The sequence below is a fragment of the Conger conger genome, chromosome 17, assembly GCF_963514075.1.
Source record: "Conger conger chromosome 17, fConCon1.1, whole genome shotgun sequence".
In the NCBI taxonomy this organism is placed as follows: domain Eukaryota; kingdom Metazoa; phylum Chordata; class Actinopteri; order Anguilliformes; family Congridae; genus Conger; species Conger conger.
In genome coordinates, this window is record NC_083776.1 from 40,617,682 (window position 1) to 40,629,886 (window position 12,205).

Consider the following 12,205-nt stretch of genomic DNA (forward strand, 5'->3'; position numbering starts at 1 on the left):
TTCAATCCGAAATAAGCTAACAACATAACTAGTTAACAGTCATATTGCCTCACGTTAAACCGCAGCAGTTGTAATCACATAGTCACTAACGGTAAAACATATTTTCTGCACACAGCATCATTTTTCGGTAACAACATGGCATTTTGCAACTCAATAATCAAGTCACACACACACACACACACACACACACACATATATGGGTAGTTGACAAATGGCCAGGAAAAAGTTTTTTGTTTTTTTAACATCACCTTTTAAGAAAAAATACCTATTTAATGAGTACGAAAACTGCTGTTTGCAAAAATAGTAGTGGTCACACATTTTGTCAATGACTTCACATATTTTTTTCACATTTTCACTTAACTGCACTGTAAATGTGTCCTACGGTGTGACATTGAAAAAATGAATAAGAAAGTCTATTAAAAAACATACAAATTACTGGAAACAGAATTGTCTATATTGTAACACCATTATTTTCTTAGAGTGATATTTATTTCACATAACAGTACTCCTTAGAATCATTTTCACCATGAATAGTTGAACTTGATTAACGTTTTCCTATGAATGTCAATAAAACTCTCGCACCGTAGGACAAAACGTCACACCAAAGGACAATGATAGTTATTGCATAAAGAGAGTCAGAATATATTTTATTGTAACATTGACAAAGGAGGACAAAACACATAGCACATCAGACGTAACTTTGATTATTTGAGATCCATCGTCAAACAAACACTGACGCATATTATAGCTTTGTAAAATTCTATACAATTTAATTTCAAAACAATATTGTGACATTGTTAAAAAGCTAAATTAACATGTAGTTAAACAGTAACAGTGACGTGAAGATAAAATCTTCTAAAAGGAATTAATGTTGTTTCACATTCATGTCGTCCATTCCATTGAAAATATATTCTTAGAACAGTTTTTAATCATACTTGATACTATCACTTACAAGGAAATTACATTTTTAAAAACATTTGTATAACATTCATGTACTCCATTCCATCTAAAACATTCTTAGAACAGTTTTTAATCAAACTTTACACATTTTAAATCATGAAGATGGCACACTTTTCATCCTTTGACATTCTTAGGTACTTTCAATTTTAAACTTTCAATTCATTTTCAAATATTACCTTTCCTGTATGAATTTTCTATTACAAAACAATTCGAAGAGCTATATTTTTTATTCTTAAAAACATTTTCAATAATGAGGTCATTGTACATGGAAGCATTCATCAATCAAGAATTGAACATCAACCAGTCAAGGGGGTACGAGTCGAGCACCACGGCGCATTGGCTCCGGTTCAGATATGACACCAATTATCTTCTACCGTGAATAGTAAATGCAGTCAGGTTTCTTCGGCCACACAAATTAATTCTCACTTTATTGCTTCATACAGTCTATTTTTAGTTCATCTCCATGAACCTCCACGATCTGACCAACATCCGGCCTGTCATCATACTCCACAATGACAAATTTTCCTTGTGTGCACCACCTTCCTCAAAGGAGTCATTTGATTCAGTCTCCAGACCATTTCCAAAATCCACCTTCTTTGATTTGTGGCAAGAACAAACTTTAGGATATGAACAGAAACAACTTAGGTCTCTGTGCAGGATCACTCCAGCTGAAGATGACAAGACTTGGTTTGTACTGAGAATCCCTGTGACTGGTTTGACAGATGGAGGTAGCAGTTTGTCGTAGGCCTCAATATCTGACTCTTCAATCCATTTGAATTTCACCCTCGTATCTGTTTGGGAGGATAGAAACTCGTAGAAATCTTCTGGAGATTGCAAATCACTGCCTCTCAGAACATACTTGTCCGCCGTTCTTTTCACTGCTCCCCCAACACCATCCGGGGCTCCCTTGCCAGGCGACCTTTCTGAGAAATTCCAAGTTACATCTTTAAAGCCAATTGTGAAGGGAACTTGGCTTAACAGAAAGCAGTTGGTTTTGTTTCGGTATTGTGTTACCGGACCATCACTGATGACATGCAGTGTATCAATGGCTTGGTCATGTTCCAGCATCACATCTTCCAGAACAGGCAACAGCTCTCTCGTCATGCCTTAATGATGGTGACAGAGTTGCATAGCTCTGGGTTCCTTTTGATGTGTATGCAACTGCAGTATGCAGTGTGACTTGCTTTCGGCTTCCTGCCCAGTGATGAGACTGGATTTCTGAATTGGAAATCCCTCTTTTGCATCCATCTCTCCCTCAGTTCCAAAAAACAGCAATAAACATTTGAATTTAAGTAATTATTGAATTTAGAATCATTAAAACTGGTCAAAAGATAATGAAAAGTATGTTAACAAACTTTGTTTATTTGTTTTAAAAGCTTCTTTAGGAGGTCTTGTCCTATGGTGTGACATCTTTATCATATGGTGTGACAGCTCAAAGTGTCACACCAAAGGACATTTCAGCTTCTGTGGCAGTTAATAACCATGCTAATACTAGCTGAAACTGTTATTAGCATTTGGCATTATACATTTGCATAATATTACATAATCTTGCTGTTAAAAATACACATTTTAATAAAAAAATGAAATTTAGAGAACTTCAGTGGTCTGAAAACATAGTTAAATATCTGAACAATTCTGAGAGAAATATTTACCATGTGCACAGCTCATGGGCTTCATAGGGGTCTTCACTCACATGACCTGGAATGGGGTCTTTCAACTAAATGTAGTTGTCCATGAAATTGCCCAACTTAAAGTCAGGTTATTGCATAACACCATAGGACATTGTTTTCTGTGACAAATTTTATGATATTCCTACAATTTTTGAAACATATGTATTGGAAAAGTGATTGCCACCTAGTAAAATAGGCACTTGCACAATTGTGCCAGGAGTGTTCATTAACATTTTTAAACATTATTTTCTTTATTTATAAAAGTTCATGTTTATGGAATCATGTTGTCTTCAGTCACACCATAGGACGATTTTGAGATTTGGCTCAAAGTTACAAAAAAATTAAAAATAACTCCAGTTTTAAAACAACAAGTTCATATAAAACAAGAAAATGTTTAAACATTTACATTATTTTAAATGAGAAAAATGTGAAATAAATTGTGTCTTAAATTGTGTTTTATCTTGTGTGACGGTGAAAATGCCATGTCACGTCAACTACCCATATATATTATGACAAATACATTATATATAATTATATATATATATTAAAGACACACACACACACATATGTCTTTAATGTTTGTAATGTTAGATACTCACGTGAACATTTTCAGTGTTTTTACCTCCAAGGTCCTCAGTGTTTTTACCTCCAAGGTCCTCAAGGTTTCTTCAGAAAAAGAAGCAGTTTGTTCGTTAGTTAGCTAACGCTACGGCCTACACTACAGTATCTAACTAGGCTAGCTAGCAGTCGAAACATTATCTTGTTAACATAGGCTCAGGTATCATTGAAGCTACTCACCGGTTTTTCCAGCGTGACCTGGTACGTTTTGGAATTTTTACTGGGCCTTCTGCGTTTCCAGAAAATGAAGAAGAGGTCTATTTCTTCCTTTTAATAACATGAGCCATGTTTGAATTTTAGCTAGCTTACTAGCTAACTTGGCTCAATCGGGTAACATTGACGAATTTATTCCAGTGGTGCACTGCATTAAATTACGGGCTGCGGGATCCATTTAAATAGTATAGCAATTAATAACGGTTCATAAACGTTTTTACACGTAGGCTATTCATATGTGCCTGTATGATCACCCACTCTCACCATGTTATTAATCAACTGCTCGAATTTAGTTATGTACCCATCAAAGATGGTGAGGTCACTTGAGCTATAATAAATGAGTTGTTACCTCCCCCCTAAATAGACATGTTTTGGTCCAACATTTTAGCGCGCGATCAACGGCTGCGGTTATTTGAAATAGCTAGTTGGCTTTAATTTGGAAGTGGAGGACAGCGTTCACGTTACTCGGTAAGTTAAACCGTGTACGCTATAATATAAATTGTCACATAAAATATATCGCTATCATTATTAAAAATATGCATAGCATGATATATACGGAATTCGACAGCTGGTAATACCGTTAACGTCGTAGACTAACGTTAACACCGCCTGGAGGCAGCTAACGTAGCTAGCTAGCTAGCTAAATAGTTAAGGCATAAAAAAATGTGCTAGCTAGCTAGCCAAGTAAGTTTCTTGGTAATTTCTTGGTAGTCAAAATTAACAATATGTGAATGATTGGATCAGTCACACCTCAGACATTGATAACATATTTAAAATGAGTTATTATGGAATTAAGTATTTTATTTTGTGTCTGTTACAATGGAGTATGATTTAGCTGATGTGTGAATGTGCAAAATGAAATGACCTTAATACAGTATCTACCCTATCCTGTCTTGTCCTATCCGGCATCAACATTGCGCTTCTTAGGACAGTTCAAGTCACGTTTAAGCAAATTAAGTAAATTAATTAACATTGTGTTTGGTTTACTTAAGACAACAAGTTCAACATCCAAAATACTGCTCATGTCTGTCTTTCCTGTGGATGTCCTTCTGAACAGCAATTTGCGAGGACAAACCCGGGAGGGAAGACAGAGCAGGGAGCCTCTGGATGGCAAGAAAGTCGATGCACTTTACAGTAAGTTTAGGTGTGTGTGCGCGATGCGGTGTGTGTGTGTGTGGGATGGTTCACTCAAATGACACGATTCTGTAATGGTTGTTAGTATTCTATGGTTCCTGTTTATTTGCAGTAGTTATTATTAGCTAAATAATGATATTACAGGTTCCTGCACTGCATAGGCATTACGCATGAATTTCCACCCTGAAAATAATGAGAAGTTATCGGTTTGCACTCTGTAAACATATGTATTTTAAGTTTAATATGCTACAGTAAGCATATTCAATTTAATAATTTGAAAACATACACAACGATAGACACAGGTTGAAGTGCTGTGGCGCTTCATAGATTAGATCAATTTTCTTCTGTGGCGTCACAAGGGGGTGCCACATAAAAGGGCAAAACTATATGTTCATGCTCATTATTCGTTTTCAGTGATTACAGAATGCACAATGTTCGTTAGTAATGAGAATGTATTTTTATTTAAACATTTGAACGTTAACCATGCAAAATATTTTTAAAAAGAAGGTCGTGGAATAAAGTAAACATGTTACTTTGCAAAGCATTATTATTGCTTAACTGGGTACATCTTAATTAGAAAAATAGAAATGGATATAGTCCTCTTATTTCAGGTTCAATCACTTCAGCGCTCTATACTTTTTAATGGGCTCGTGACTGTTCTGTGGTTCGTACGGAAGCGATCGTTTGCTGAACAAAATGCAAATGCTCTGGAAACATGAGGCCACTAATTAACTCCACTATACCTTGAATTCGCTAATGTCTCATGGGAAGGGTTTAGGATGAGGGACCACGAAATAGAGTGTGAAGTTTTCACTGAATAGTATTAACAGAGCTGTGAAGTCAGGGTGCCAATGGAGTATATGGTCAGGTCCAATCCTCTTGATATTGTAGAGGAATAATCTGCAGCACCACGATGTTGCTGTGAAGTTCTCACTGTGATGTACCCACTGAAATAGTTAACCTTTTATGGTTTTACCATAAAGGTGGACTACAACTACTTAATCTGGCTCTATCTGATAGACATACATATCTTAAGGATGACAGCCTTTAATGGACCAGTTGTGTCTGCTCTTTTTTTGCCAACGGTGTTTAATATTGGATAATATAATCCACAATGGGTATTAACTGCACCACTGCTAAATTCTAACTGGTCCCATTTTGTCTTGCCTTAAAGAAGCAAAAATGGACAAAGGCAACACTCAATAGAGTCCTGGAAAAGGAGAAGGAGGAGAGAAGGCGAGCGGAGGAACAGAAGATGAGGAAGGAACAGAAAAAGAAGATTGCTGAAAGAGGCAGGAAAGAAGAAGAGGAAAAAAGACACAAGAAGGAACTGGAAATAGCAGCAAAGGAGGGAGAGAGAATGAAGATGGAGGAGCAGAGAAAAAGACAAAAGCAGAGGAAACAAGTGCAGGAGATGGAAAGAAAAGAGCAGGAGGAGAAGAACAGGCAGGTGAAGGAAAACCTGGTGAGAGAAAATGAAAGGAGGACTGATGAAGTGGAGAGAAGACAAATGGAGGCCAGAAAGCAGATAAAGAGGGAACATGAAAAGAAGTAAGGCCTCGAGAGGGACAGGAATGAAAAGGACAGGGCAGAGGAGAAATGGCAAGCTGAGAATGAGCGGAGGAAAAGGGAGGATGAGCAGAAGAGAAAACGAAGGGACAGAGAGATACAGGAGATTGAGAGAGTGATGGAAAAGACAGAAAGGATGAAGCAAGCTGAAGAACAGGAGGAACTGGAAAGGATCATTCAGAAGCGGGCAGAGAGAGAGAAGGAAGCCCAGGATAAAAAGAAAGAAAATGAGCAGTTGAAGAGAGAAATGCAGGAGAAGATATTCCTGGAAATGATGAGGAAGGAAAAGGAGAAGAACGGGAGGAAGCGAGTGGAGGGAGACATGAGGAGAGAACTGTTGGAGAGGAAAATGTTTGAGAAGCACAGGAAGGAGCAAGAACAGGAGGAGAAAATTAGATCCAAGTGCGATCCAAGGAGCAGGTGAAGAAACTCAGAGAGAAGATGAAGGTGTTGAAAGCAATGGCGGAGGCGATAGGGCAGCTGGAGGCTCAGAGATTGAGGGAAAGGCAGGAGAAAAGGAAGAAGGATAGGATAGAAAAATAGTCAGGTCTTGTGTCAGGCAGGGGTGCCCTTTAGCATCTCTCCTGTACGTCATCTACCTGGAACCGTTCCTCCAGGCCATCAGGGCCAATCCAGGTGTGGTGGGCTATCCACTACCTGGAGCTGGGGGGGAACGGTTGAAGGCGATGGCGTACATGGACGACATTTCCATCGTCGCCACAGATAGTCGGTCCATTGCTTGTGCCACCAAGGTGTTGGACGACTTCTGTGTGGCCACTGGCGCCCTGGTCAACCGGGACAAGAGTGAACTGTTTCTGTCTCCACATTGGAGTGAGGAGCTGACCGTTTCCTTCCCTGTACCTAGGAATACCATCAAGCTCCTGGGGGTGACCTTCCAGGCTGACGGAGGAGGGAGAACCAGCTGGGAGGGAGCCCTTCGCCACGTCCAAAATAAAATCAGGAGCTGGAGTGCACTGCCCTTGACCATGGCAGGTAAGATCCTTGTCCTGAAGGAAATTGTCCTACCCATTCTGCTCTATGTGGGGAGAGTGTTTTCCCCAGGCAAAGCCAGCGGAAAGCCACAGGGGCGACATGGCTCAGACAGTAAGAGCAGTCGTCTGGCAGTCGGAGGGTTGACGGTTCGATCCCCCGCCCGGGCTGTGTCGAAGTGTCCCTGAGCAAGACACCTAACCCCTAAATGTTCCTGACGAGCTGGTCGGCGCCTTGCATGGCAGCCAATCGCCGTTGGTGTGTGAGTGTGTGTATGAATGGGTGAATGAGAAGCATCAATTATACAGCGCTTTGGATAAAGGCGCTATATAAATGCCAACCATTTACCAAGCTAATCACCCGGATGGCTTTCCGTTTTGTCTGGGGGAATACCATGGAAAAGCTGAAACGCATCACCCTCATCAAGGAGGAGCGGAATGGGGGGCAGGGGGTCCCAGACATCATAACCATAATTATGGTGCAGGGTCTGGCCACCCTTGAACGCAGGGAAGGTGGGTAAGGCCTCTGGTACCTTTGCCAGGTACTATGCCACCCCCTTCCTCAGGGCAATGGGCTTGGGTGTGCTAGACCGTACCATACCCTATAGCTGGGACCCCCCCTACGTCTACCGAGCCCTGAAGGACTTTGCCTACAGGACGGGTCTGTCCAAGGCTGGCCTAACCTCGTGGAGCTACAAAATGATCATGGCTTATTTAAAATCTGCCCAAATTGTAACGCTCCCGAGGGGGGGGGCCAGACCGGGACCCGCAAGACCGGGATCTGGGCAAATATGACACACAAGTGACTTACTAACAAATAAAAAGACATTGCCTGGATGACAGCCCATAGGTGTCTCCCCACTAGAACATTTATGTATCGCCCCCCACAGATGCACTGACTCAGAACACATCTACCATTTGTTCTGGGAGTGCTCCGTGGCCAGGCGGGTGTGGGGCCTTGTTTGTTCCTCTTTCTCCCTTAGCAGGTGCCTGCCGAGGTCCTTCCCGATGGCTGAGGGCATCCTCTACGGTCCGCCAGCAGGGTGCAAGACCACCGATCTCCAGCGTCCAGAGGATCATTAACACCGTGAAGCAGGTCCTGTGGGAGACGAGGAACATCAAGGTCTACCAAAAGACATCTGTAGACCTTTGTGTTATTGAGTGTGTTTTAAGATTTTTAAATTGTAAACCACTCTACAATATTAAACTATCTATTTGAAACAAAGGCGTATCTGCATTTATTTTTATACTGACAATCGTACGGAGGAATATATTGAACTCTTTAAAAATTCTACAGAGAGGAAAATAAAAGAAACACAGGAAGTGCAAAAAAGATTAGAGCAACGGAAAAGGACAGAGTAGACAAAAGAAAATCTGGAGAGGGAGAAGAAAATGAAAGACAAAGTCGAGAAGATGAAGAGAGAAGGAAAGGAAAACTCAGGAGAAGGAGAGAAAAGCTATCAAATCCAAAAAAGTATCATTCGTGTCTTCTGATAAAAAAAATTATGTTTAAAAACAACTTTAATGAAAAAACTATCTGTACATTTCATGCAGGTTTCCTTTACATATATTTGATTTTTTTATTTGTTATTCTTGCATGTACATTTAGAAATTAAAAAAGAAAGAAAAAGAAAGTCAAGTATTCGGTTTCATTTTTACATAAAAAAAATTTTGATAAAAAAAATAAAAATCAATGTACACTCTTGTCTCTTTTCTTTTCTCCTAGTTTTTTGATTGTATATGTTTCCTTTATATCATTTTTTATTCTGTTTTATTCTTTTTTATTAGTTATTCTTAGTTCAATGAAAAAAATTAATTTCATTCCGAAATAAGCTAACAACATAACTAGTTAACAGTCATATTGCCTCACGTTAAACCGCAGCAGTTGTAATCACATAGTCACTAACGGTAAAACATATTTTCTGCACACAGCATCATTTTTCGGTAACAACATGGCATTTTGCAACTCAATCAAGTAGAGGTTCAATTTATAGATTAAATGCAGCACTGCATTAAATTACGGGTTACAGGATCCATTTAAATATTATAGCAATTAATAACGGTTCATAAACGTTTTTACGCGTAGGCTATTCATATGTGCCTGTATGATCACCCACTCACACCATGTTATTAATCAACTGCTCGAATTTAGTTATGTACCCATCAAAGATGGTAAGGTGACTTGAGCTATAATAAATGAGTTGTTACCACCCCCCCTAAATCGACATGTTTTGGTCAAACATTTTAGCGTGCGAGCAACGGCTGCGGTTATTTGAAATAGCTTGTTGGCTTTAATTTGGCAGTGGAGGACAGCATTCACGTTACTCGGTAAGTTAAACCGTGTACGCTATAATATAAATTGTCACATAAAATATATCGCTATCATTATTAAAAATATGCATAGCATGATATATACGTAATTCGACAGCTGATAATACCGTTAACGTCGTAGACTAACGTTAACACAGCCTAGAGGCAGCTAACGTAGCTAGCCAAGTAAGTTTATTGGTAAGTTTCTTGGTAATTCGTTTTTAGTCAAAATTAACAATATGTGAATGATTGGATCAGTCACACCTCAGACATTGATAACATATTTAAAATGAGTTATTATGGAATTAAGTATTTTATTTTGTGTCTGTAATGTTATAATGGAGTATGTTTTAACTGACGTTTGAATGTGCAAAACAAATTACCTTAATACAGTATCTACCCTATCCTGCTTTGTCCTATCCATCAACATGCTTCTTAGGACAGTTCAAGTCACGTTTAAGCAAATTAAGTAAATTAATTAACATTGTGTTTGGTTTACTTAAGACAACAAGTTCAACATCCAAAATATGCTGAGGGATTTGGCTCCAAGTTCACCTTTGGCCCCACTGAAACGTCAACACGTTCCAACAAAGAGGTTTGAAGAAGACTGATGATTCAACAGACATTGATAAAAGTCAGGTAACTTACTCTCAGCTTCTAGCTCTGAATAAAAATAAGGCTGTATGGATACTATTTATTTACTACTCACGTTACTTTTCTCTTTAGTCTTTATTTAATTGATTGTACCAAGTAGAAATATATGGTGAATGTATGCAAGAAAACTAAATATCGGCTTGATTGCCCTTGCTTGACACAGCAAACCAGTGGAATGGTCCCAAAGATTTCAAGCCCTGGCCTTCTGGCACTCCAGGCAGGCTCAATCAGCACTTAATGTATTTGAAGGGCAAATAGTATTCGACCCAGGTCTGGAAAGTATGAATGTCTCATCTGAAGTTTCATTATAATCATCCTGTTCGCCCAGGCCACAGACATCAGCTTCTCCTATGCCACAGATGTTCAGACTTAGAGAGTCATCTGATGAAGTCTTTACTGAAATAGTAGCTTTCAAACTACAATATCTAAACCAGTATCCTTGAATCCAGCGTGTACAGTGACTGTCTTGGTGTCTTCAGCGTTTTCTGTGTTCATTCTATTTTATTTTTCAGTTGGAACTTATTTGCTAAAAGCATGCTTGAATTGATTCTACAAGAAATGGTTCATTATTGGACACTAACCAAACATTGTTTTAATAGAATAATGCTGTAAAAAAGGAGTTAATGTATGGGGGCAAATTATTACCATTATTTTTATTCTTTGTGTGTTCACAGGTTGAAATATATCCAGGAACACAGGTCTTCTGTGACAAACTGGCATGGGCTGCAGCTGGGAACGCGACTTTGATGTCTGTCTTTATACAGACACTGCTCATGTCTGTCTTTCCTGTGGATGTCCTTCTGAACAGCAATTTGCGAGGACAAACCCGAGAGGGAAGACAGAGCAGGGAGCCTCTGGATGCCAAGAAAGTCGATGCAATTTACAGTAAGTTTAGGTGTGTGTGCGCGATGCGGTGTGTATGTGGGATGGTTCACTGAAATGACACGATTCTGTAATGGTTGTTAGTATTCTATGGTTCCTGTTAATTTGCAGTAGTTATTATTAGCTAAATAATGATATCACAGGTTCCTGCACTGCATAGGCATTACGCATGAATTGCCACCCTGAAAATAATTAGAAGTCATCGGTTTGCACTCATCGGTTTGTAAACATATGTATTTTAAATTGAATATGCTACAGTAAGCTAATTTAATTAAATTAACACTGTAAATGATGAAAATTCTTAACCAAAAGTAGATTATGTAATGAAACGGAACAGGATGCGAGTATGACTAAATAATAATTATAAAAGTATAGCTACATTACTTGATAACATTTCTGAACTGTAGCCTATTGAATGGAAGCATTAGATTTGTTTGTGAATGCCATAAGCCAGGAGATAATGGGGAAATGACCTGATTACTGAATATCACCACAAGGGGGATGTAGACCACGATTGAACAAGGACCTAATTTGTTCCAGCAGCTCAAATGTATATGGAAACTAAAAGTATTGTTACAATGTTTTAAATTGACCCACTAGCACTGTTTTCCTTCATTTGTTTTATTGTAGCAGCTACACTGAAAAAATGGCCCAATGCTACAACCTCTCAAATGGGATCAACTCAATGAGCTCCGCCACAAGAAACGGCAGCAAGACAAACAAAAGGATGGAACCTACTGCTTTTTGACAATTAAGGCTAGGTTTGCCCTTCCGATGGCTCTGAAGAACTTTTTGCCTGACCCATGCAGGCCCCCTGTCTAGAATAGAGAATGCCCCCTATGTGAGTGGGTGAGTTATTCCCATCGTTGGACTGCATGCAGTACCAGTTGTGACCAGCAGTTGTCTACTTCAACTAGGCTTTCCTGGTCTTGTTAAAAAGGGTTATTAATGATGGACATTTATCCAAGTACGGTAAGCGTTTTAACAGCGTGTTCAATGTTAAAGGGATAGTTCACCCTTTTACACTTACTGACTTGAAACCAAAACATTTATTTTCTTGTTTCCTTTTGGTTTAAAGAGAATGTCTGCTGTGTAAGTAGCATGATTGAATGACTGAAAATGGCTATGTATGCTGACAAATAAACATTATGTTTTAACATATACAAATTGTACAGATTTATATGTTTGCTGTATATGAAAGGGGCC

The 12,205-nt window shown here is 39.0% G+C and overlaps 1 long non-coding RNA gene across 1 annotated transcript; it reads left to right on the forward strand.

Moving 5' to 3' along the window:
* Positions 1-3,903: 3,903 nt before the first annotated feature.
* Positions 3,904-7,144, forward strand: LOC133116270 (uncharacterized). The gene is made up of 3 exons (XR_009705854.1): positions 3,904-3,929; positions 4,519-4,595; positions 7,030-7,144. It is a non-coding gene; the product is annotated as an uncharacterized LOC133116270 (long non-coding RNA).
* Positions 7,145-12,205: the final 5,061 nt, after the last annotated feature.